The sequence below is a fragment of the Pongo pygmaeus genome, chromosome 8 (assembly GCF_028885625.2).
Source record: "Pongo pygmaeus isolate AG05252 chromosome 8, NHGRI_mPonPyg2-v2.0_pri, whole genome shotgun sequence".
In the NCBI taxonomy this organism is placed as follows: Eukaryota; Metazoa; Chordata; class Mammalia; order Primates; family Hominidae; genus Pongo; species Pongo pygmaeus.
The window spans coordinates 61,842,889-61,852,725 of NC_072381.2; the positions used below are offsets into that span (position 1 = coordinate 61,842,889).

At 39.9% G+C, this 9,837-nt stretch overlaps 1 pseudogene; it reads left to right on the forward strand.

The window, feature by feature from the left end:
* The first annotated feature begins 1,418 nt into the window (after window positions 1-1,418).
* Window positions 1,419-9,472, forward strand: LOC129006253 (phenylalanine--tRNA ligase beta subunit-like; annotated as a pseudogene).
* The last annotated feature ends 365 nt before the right edge of the window (window positions 9,473-9,837 follow it).

The following is a 9,837-nucleotide window of genomic DNA, read 5'->3' on the forward strand; positions in this document are numbered from 1 at the left end:
AGTATACTAATACAACTAGGAACACTCAAATTTCAAAAAGCTCCTATAGTACTTCTCTCAAAAGAAAAACATATTTTAAAAATACGTATCAAGGAAAAAAAACAATCTTACTGTATCAACTCTAATTGTTTTTGGAAGATACCTTGGCTTCTTTACTTGAAAATAAAATAGCAAAAAATAAATTGTACACACAGATGTATATATCTGGGGATGTGTTTTATACTTATTAGAAAGAGATTTGCTCTTTCTCATAAAACATGGTGTGCTGTGATCCTTGCTAAATGCAAACCCTTGTCCCCAAAGCCATCTGTGAGACCCTGTCATGCAATGATCTCTGAAACTTTTGCTTGCAAGGAAATGAGGTCACATCATCCATCATACCACCAGTGAGGAAATCTTTTTCCACAGTGTCCTTGACAATGTGGATGATCTCTGAGAGCATACAGGTGCCCAAACATGGGACAGTTTCACGCACTGACAGAATTCCAGTTTTTGAAAAGTTCATCCTGATATTTAGATTAAACCTACATCCATTATTCCAAATTCCACCTTCAGATTTGCACTGAAAATGTTTACCCCTCCTTCATGTCCAGTGTCCTGGGTCTTCACATCTACTGCCTACCTTCCTTCATGTACACTCTCCTTTGACTCTGTCCTACCTCTGGTAGTGTCCACAAAGTCAACACTCTATCTCTCCTAAAGTCCTCTAACAAAAAGGGAGCATGAGATCAACTTCTGGCATGACCACACGAGGAGCTCAGCTGACCTGTTCCTTAGTGAAACTATTGAAATTATATACACACACAGAATTTGAAGCCTCTGGAAGCAGGCCTGATAGCAAGCAGCAAATGAAAACACATCTATTCAAGAAAACCTAAGTAAATTCTGTAACAAAGGCAAGTCTGTGCCTAAATTAAGAAAAAAAAAAAAAAAAGAAGATCCCAAATCAATAACCTAACTTTCCAATGTAAGATACTGGAAAAAGAAGAGCAAAGTAAGCTTTAAGCAGGCAGATTGAAGGAAACAAAGATTAGAGCAGAAGTTAATAAAACAGAGAATTGGAAAACAACAGAGAAAATCAATGAAAACAAAAGCCAGTTCCTTGAATAGATCAACAAAAATGGCAAACTTAAGCTAGATTGGCCAAGGGAAAAAGAAAAGACTCAATAACAACAAAAACAAAAGAGGGACATTACTAATGACCTGACAGAAATAAAAAAGACCATAAAGGAATACTATGAACAATGTATGCCAACAAATCAGACAAATTAGATGAGATGGACAGATATTTTAAAAGATACAAACTACTGAAACTGACTCAAAAAGAAATAGATTATATAAATAGACTTGTAATAAGTAAAGAGATTGAATCAGTAATCAAAGAACTACCCACAAAGAAGCACCTTCTGTTCTTCCAAGCCCTGAGCCAGGCCTACAATGACGAAGAATTTAATGAACTATGTTTTCAATTTGGTCTGGAAGTTGATGACATTACTTTTGAGAAGGAAATAAGTAATGAACAAGATAATGTAAAGGCAGAAGGGACCTCTAATTTTCTTTGCAAAATTGACATCTCTGTCAATAGATATGACCTCATGTATCTGGAAGGATAGATTTGAGGACTTCAGGTATTCAAAGAAAGGATAAAGGGTCTGGCATACAAACAAGTAATGCCTAATGGAAAAATCCAGAAATTGATTATCACAGAAAAGATAGTTAAGGTATGCCCTTTACAGTAGCAGCAGTTCTCCAAAATCTAAAGCTTACTAAAGATCAATATGACAGCTTCATTAACATCAGGATAAATTACATCAGGATATTTGCTGGAAAAGAGCATTGGTTGCTACTGGAACCCATTGGACACTACCCATTCACTTGTACTGTGCAAAGTGTCCTTTAGATATCAAGTACAAGCCCTAAATAAAGCCAAGGAGTATACAGTCTGTGAGCCAACGAACATGTACAAGACTGACAATCACCTTAAACACTATTAACATGTCATTGGGAATTTCTAAAGATAAGCATTAGGGCCTGGCAGCCAAGATGGCCGAATAGGAACAGCTCCGGTCTGCAGCTCCCAGCGTGAGCAACACAGAAGACGGGTGATTTCTGCATTTCCATCTGAGGTACCAGGTTCATCTCACTAGGGAGTGCCAGACAGTGGGCGCAGGACAGCAGGTGCAGCGCAACGTGCACGAGCCAAAGCAGGGCGAGGCATTGCCTCACTCAGGAAGCACAAGGGGTCAGGGAGTTCCCTTTCCTCGTCAAAGAAAGGGGTGACAGACAGCACCTGGAAAATCAGGTCACTCCCACCCTAATACTGCGCTTTTCTGACAGGCTTAAAAAACGGCACACCAGGAGATTATATCCCGCACCTGGCTCGGAGGGTCCTACACCCACGGAGTCTCGCTGATTGCTAGCACAGCAGTCTGAGATCAAACCGCAAGGTGGCAGCGAGGCTGGGGGAGGGGCGCCCACCATTGCCCAGGCTCGCTTAGGTAAACAAAGCAGCCGGGAAGCTCAAACTGGGTGGAGCCCACCACAGCTCAAGGAGGCCTGCCTGCCTCTGTAGGCTCCACCTCTGGGGGCAGGGCACAGACAAACAAAAAGACAGCAGTAACCTCTGCAGATTTAAATGTCCCTGTCTGACAGCTTTGAAGAGAGCAGTGGTTCTCCCAGCACGCAGCTGGAGATCTGAGAACGGGCAGACTGCCTCCTCAAGTGGGTCCCTGACCCCTGACCCCCAAGCAGTCTAACTGGGAGGCATCCCCCAGTAGGGGCAGACTGATACCTCACATGGCCGGGTACTCCTCTGAGACAAAACTTCCAGAGGAACGATCAGACAGCAGCATTTGTGGTTCACGAAAATCCACTGTTCTGCAGCCACTGCTGCTGATACCCAGGCAAAAAGGGTCTGGAGTGCACCTCTAGCAAACTCCAACAGACCTGCAGCTGAGGGTCCTGTCTGTTAGAAGGAAAACTAACAAACAGAAAGGACATCCACACCAAAAACCCATCTGTACATCACCATCATCAAAGACCAAAAGTAGATAAAACCACAAAGATGGGGAAAAAACAGAGCAGAAAAACTGGAAACTCTAAAAAGCAGAGTGCCTCTCCTCCTCCAAAGGAACGCAATTCCTCACCAGCAACAGAACAAAGCTGGATGGAGATTGACTTGATGAGTTGAGAGAAGGCTTCAGACGATCAAACTCCGAGCTACAGGAGGAAATCCAAACCAAAGGCAAAGAAGTTGAAAACTTTGAAAAAAATTTAGACGAATGTATAACTAGAATAACCAATACAGAGAAGTGCTTAAAGGAGCTGATGGAGCTGAAAGCCAAGGCTCGAGAACTTTGTGAAAAATGCAGAAGCCTCAGGAGCCGATGCAACCAACTGGAAGAAAGGGTATCAGTGATGGAAGATGAAATGAATGAAATGAAGCGAGAAGGGAAGTTTAGAGAAAAAAGAATAAAAAGAAATGAACAAAGCCTCCAAGAAATATGGGACGATGTGAAAAGACCAAATCTACGTCTGATTGGTGTACCTGAAAGTGATGGGGAGAATGGAACCAAGTTGGAAAACACTCTGCAGGATATTATCCAGGAGAACTTCCCCAATCTAGCAAGGCAAGCCAACATTCAAATTCAGGAAATACAGAGAACACCACAAAGATACTCCTCGTGAAGAGCAACTCCAAGACACAAAATTGTCAGATTCACCAAAGTTGAAATGAAGGAAAAACTGTTAAGGGCAGCCAGAGAGAAAGGTCCAGTTACCCACAAAGGGAAGCCCATCAGACTAACAGCGGATCTCTTGGCAGAAACTCTACAAGCCAGAAGAGAGTGGGGGCCAATATTCAACATTCTTAAAGAAAAGAATTTTCAACCCAGAATTTCATGTCCAGCCAAACTAAGCTTCATAAGTGAAGGAGAAATAAAATCCTTTACAGACAAGCAAATGCTGAGAGATTTTGTCACCACCAGGCCTGCCCTAAAAGAGCTCCTGAAGGAAGCACTAAACATGGAAAGGAACAACCAGTACCAGCCACTGCAAAATCATGCCAAACTGTAAAGTCCATCGAGGCTAGGAAGAAACTGCATCAACTAACAAGCAAAATAACCAGCTAACATCATAATGACAGGATCAAATTCACACATAACAATATTAACTTTAAATGTAAATGGACTAAATACTCCAATTTAAAGACACAGACTGGCAAAATTGTATAAAGAGTCAAGACCCATCAGTGTGCTGTATTCAGGAAACCCATCTCACATGCAGAGACACACATAGGCTCAAAATAAAAGGATGGAGGAAGATCTACCAAGCAAATGAAAAACAAAAAAAGGCAGGGGTTGCAATCCTAGTCTGTGATAAAACAGACTTTAAACCAACAAACATCAAAAGAGACAAAGAAGGCCATTACATAATGGTAAAGGGATCAATTCAACAAGAAGAGCTAACTATCCTAAATATATATGCACCCAATACAGGAGCACCCACATTCATAAAGCAAGTCCTCAGTGACCTACAAGCAGACTTAGACTCCCACACAATAATAATGGGAGACTTTAACACCCCATTGTCAACATTAGACAGATCAACGAGACAGAAAGTTAACCAGGATATCCAGGAATTGAACTCAGCTCTGCACCAAGCAGACCTAATAGACATCTACAGAACTCTCCACCCCAAATCAACAGAAGATACATTTTTTTCAGCACCACACCACACTTATTCCAAAATTGACCACATAGTTGGAAGTAAAGCTCTCCTCAGCAAATGTAAAAGAACAGAAATTATAACAAACTGTCTCTCAGACCACAGTGCAAGCAAACTAGAACTCAGGATTAAGAATCTCACTCAAAACCGTTCAACTACATGGACACTGAACAACCTGCTCCTGAATGACTACTAGGTACATAACGAAATGAAGGCAGAAATAAAGATGTTCTTTGAAACCAAGGAGAAAAAAGACACAACATACCAGAATCTCTGGGACACATTCAAAGCAGTGTGTAGAGGGAAATTTATAGCACTAAATGCCCACAAGAGAAAGCAGGAAAGATCCAAAATTGACACCCTAACATCACAATTAAAAGAACTAGAAAAGCAAGAGCAAACACATTCAAAAGCTAGCAGAATGCAAGAAACAACTAAAATCAGAGCAGAACTGAAGGAAATAGAGACACAAAAAACCCTTCAAAAAATGAATGAATCCAGGAGCTGGTTTTTTGAAAGGATAGACCACTAGCAAGACTAATAAAGAAGAAAAGAGAGAAGAATCAAATAGATCCAATAAAAACTGATAAAGGGGATATCACTACCGATCCCACAGAAATATAAAGTACCATCAGAGAATACTACAAACACCTCTATGCAAATAAACTAGAAAATCTAGAAGAAATGGATAAATTCCTCGACACATACACCCTCCCAAGACTAAACCAGGAAGAAATTGAATCTCTGAATAGACCAATAACAGGATCTGAAACTGTGGCAATAATCAATAGCTTACCAACCAAAAAGAGTCCAGGACCAGATGGATTCACAGCCAAATTCTACCAGAGGTACAAGGAGGAACTGGTACCATTCATTCTGAAAATATTCCTATCAATAGAAAAAGAGAGAATCCTCCCTAACTCATTTTATGAGGCCAGCATCATCCTGATACCAAAGCCTGTCAGAGACACAACAAAAAAAGAGAATTTTAGACCAATATCCCTGATGAACATCGATGCAAAAATCCTCAAGAAAATACTGGCAAACCGAATCCAGCAGCACATCAAAAAGCTTATCCACCATGATCAAGTGGGCTTCATCCCTGGGATGGTTCAACATACACAAATCAATAAACATAATCCAGCATATAAACGGAATCAAAGACAAAAACCATATGATTATCTCAATAGATGCAGAAAAGGCCTTTGACAAAATTCAACAACCCTTCCTGCTAAAAACTCTCAATAAATTAGGTATTGATGGGACGTACCTCAAAATAATAAGAGCTATCTATGACAAATCCACAGCCAATATCATACTGAATGGGCAAAAACCGGAAGCATTCCCTTTGAAAACTGACACAAGACAGGGATGCCCTCTCTCACCACTCCTATTCAACATGGTGTTGGAAGTTCTGGCCAGGGCAATTAGGCAGGAGAAGGAAATAAAGGGTATTCAATTAGGAAAAGAGGAAGTCAAATTGTCCCTGTTTGCAGATGACATGATTGTATATCTAGAAAACCCCATTGTCTCAGCCCAAAATCTCCTTAAGCTGATAAGCAACTTCAGCAAAGTCTCAGGATACAAAATCAATGTGCAAAAATCAAAAGCATTCTTATACACCAATAACAGACAAACAGAGAGCCAAATCATCAGTGAACTCATGATTCACAATTGCTTCAAAGAGAATAAAATACCTAGGAATCCAACTTACAAGGGATGTGAAGGACCTCTTCAAGGAGAACTACAAACCACTGCTCAATGAAATAAAAGAGGATACAAACAAATGGAAGAACATTCCATGCTCATGGGTAGGAAGAATCAATATCATAAAAATGGCCATACTGCCCAAGGTAATTTATAGATTCAATGCCATCCCCATCAAGCTACCAATGACTTTCTTCACAGAATTGGAAAAAACTACTTTAAAGTTCATATGGAACCAAAAAAGAGCCCACATCACCAAGTCAATCCTAAGCCAAAAGAACAAAGCTGGAGGCATCACGCTACCTGACTTCAAACTATACTACAAGGCTACAGCAACCAAAACAGCATGGTACTGGTACCAAAACAGAGGTATAGATCAATGGAACAGAACAGAGCCCTCAGAAATAACGCCGCATATCTACAACAATCTGGTCTTTGACAAACCTGAGAAAAACAAGAAATGGGGAAAGGATTCCCTATTTAATAAATGGTGCTGGGAAAACTGGCTAGCCATATGTAGAAAGCTGAAACTGGATCCCTTCCTTACACCTTATACAAAAATTAATTCAAGATGGATTAAAGACTTAAACGTTAGACCTAAAACCATAAAAACCCTAGAAGAAAACCTAGGCATTACCATTCAGGACATAGGCATGGGCAAGGACTTCATGTCTAAAACACCAAAAGCAATGGCAACAAAAGCCAAAATTGACAAATGGGATCTAATTAAACTAAAGAGCTTCTGCACAGCAAAAGAAACTACCATCAGGGTGAACAGGCAACCTACAAAATGGGAGAAAATTTTTGCAACCTACTCATCTGACAAAGGGCTAATATCCAGAATCTACAATGAACTCAAACAAATTTACAAGAAAAAAACAAACAACCCCATCAAAAAGTGGGTGAAGGACATGAACAGACACTTCTCAAAAGAAGACATTTATGCAGCCAAAAAACACATGAAAAAATGCTCACCATCACTGGCCATCAGAGAAATGCAAATCAAAACCACAATGAGATACCATCTCACACCAGCTAGAATGGCAATCATTAAAAAGTTAGGAAACAACAGGTGCTGGAGAGCATGTGGAGAAATAGGAACACTTTTACACTGTTGGTGGGACTGTAAACTAGTTCAACCATTGTGGAAGTCAGTGTGGCGATTCCTCAGGGATCTAGAACTAGAAATACCATTTGACCCAGCCATCCCATTACTGGGTATATACCCAAAGGACTATAAATCATGCTGCTATAAAGACACATGCACACATATGTTTATTGCAGCACTATTCAGAATAGCAAAGACTTGGAACCAACCCAAATGTCCAACAATGATAGACTGGATTAAGAAAATGTGGCACATATACACCATGGAATATTATGCAGCCATAAAAAATGATGAGTTCATGTCATTTGTAGGGACATGGATGAAATTGGAAATCATCATTCTCAGTAAACTGTCGCAAGGACAAAATACCAAACACCGCATATTCTCACTCATAGGTGGGAATTGAACAATGAGAACACATGGACATAGGAAGGGGAACATCACACACTGGGGCCTGTTGTGGGATGACGGGAGGGGGTAGGGATAGCATTAGGAGATATACCTAATGCTAAATGACGAGTTAATGGGTGCAGCACACCAGCATGGCACATGTATACATATGTAACTAATCTGCACATTGTGCACATGTACCCTAAAACTTAAAGTATAATAATAATTTTTAAAAACATGTCATTGGAAATAAACCCCTGTACCCAGTTATCTATGATAGCAAGGGTGTCATCTTTTCAATGCCTTCCATCACCAATGAGGATGACTCCAAAATTAAATACTAGAAAGGTATTTATCAAATGCACAGGAAGTGACTTTACTAAGGCAAAAAATTCTTGATTTTTTCTTGACACCATTTTCAGTGACTATATTGAGAACCAATTTACAATTGAAGCAACTGAGGTAGTTTTCCTAATGCAAAAGCATATACTTTTCCAGAACTAACTTACCAAAAGGAGATAGTGAGGCTGGGCGTGGTAGCTCACACCTGTAATCCCAGCACTTTGGAAGTTGAGGTGAGAGGATCGCTTGAGTCCAGGGGTTCAAGACCAGCCTGGGCAACATAGTGAGATCCCATTTTTATAAAAATATTTTTAATTAAAAATTGTTCAAAAAGATATAGTGAAAGCTGATCTCGTTAACAAAAAAAAAAAAAAATGAAATCAGAGAAACTCCAGAAAATCTTGCCTCGTTCTGACCAGGATGTATTTGAAGTCCAAAGTCATCGGCAATGAGAATCACACTGAGAATAAAATCCCTCTGACCACAGCTGACACTATCCATGCATGTGATATTGTAGAAGATGCAGCTATTGCTTATGGATATAACAATATTCAGATGACTCTCCCATAAACACCACAGTTAATCAATTTCCTCTTAATAAGCTCAAAAAACTTATCAGACATGACATGGTAGCTGAATCCATGGTAGACATGGATTCACTGAAGCACTCACCTTTTCTGTCTGCTCCAAGAGGATATTTCTGATAAACTTGTTTTGGATTATCTCTGCAACAAAAGCAGTCCACATAAGTAAAACTAAAACAGCTCAATTACAGGTGGCATTCATTACCCTTCTTCTTGATGCTCTGAAGACCATAGAAACAAATCAGAAGATGCTCCTTCCTCTGAAACTATTTGAAATCTCTAACATTGTAATAAAAGATTCTAGCAGAGATGTAGGTACAAAAACTATGGGCATCTCTTTGCTGTTTATTACAACAAGAATCCTGGGTTTAAGGTCATCCATATGTATCTGGACAGAATTACACAGCTGTGCAATGTACCTCCTGTTGAAAATAAAGGGGGATATGTGATCAAATCATCAAAAGGGACCACTTTCTTCCCTGGGCAATGCACAGAGATCTTTGCCAGGAGTCAAAACGTCAGGAAGCTTGGAGTCCTTCATCCTGATGTTATCACCAAATGTGAGCTGACCATTCCCTGTTCCTCCCTGGAAATCAACATTGAGCCCTTTTTGTGAAGACAGGTCCTTGTTGTGTGATTCTCTTCCCAAGTATCCCTTTCTCCTCCCCTGATGTCCTTTAGTCCTACTCCACAGAAGACATTCATGTGTGCTTTAATGTTTAGTAAAGTCAAAAACAAAACAACAACAAAAAACCTATCCACAAAGAAAAGCCCAAACCCATATGGCTTCACTAGCGAATTCTGCCAAATATTTAAAGAAGAATTTATACTAATTTTTCACAAACTCTTCCAAAAAGTAGCAGAGAGCTCTTCCCAAATTATTTTGAGGCCAGTATTAACCTGATACCAAAACCAGGTGGAAAAAATGACAAGAAAACTATAGACTAATATCTCTTATAAATATAGATGTAAAATGTCCCA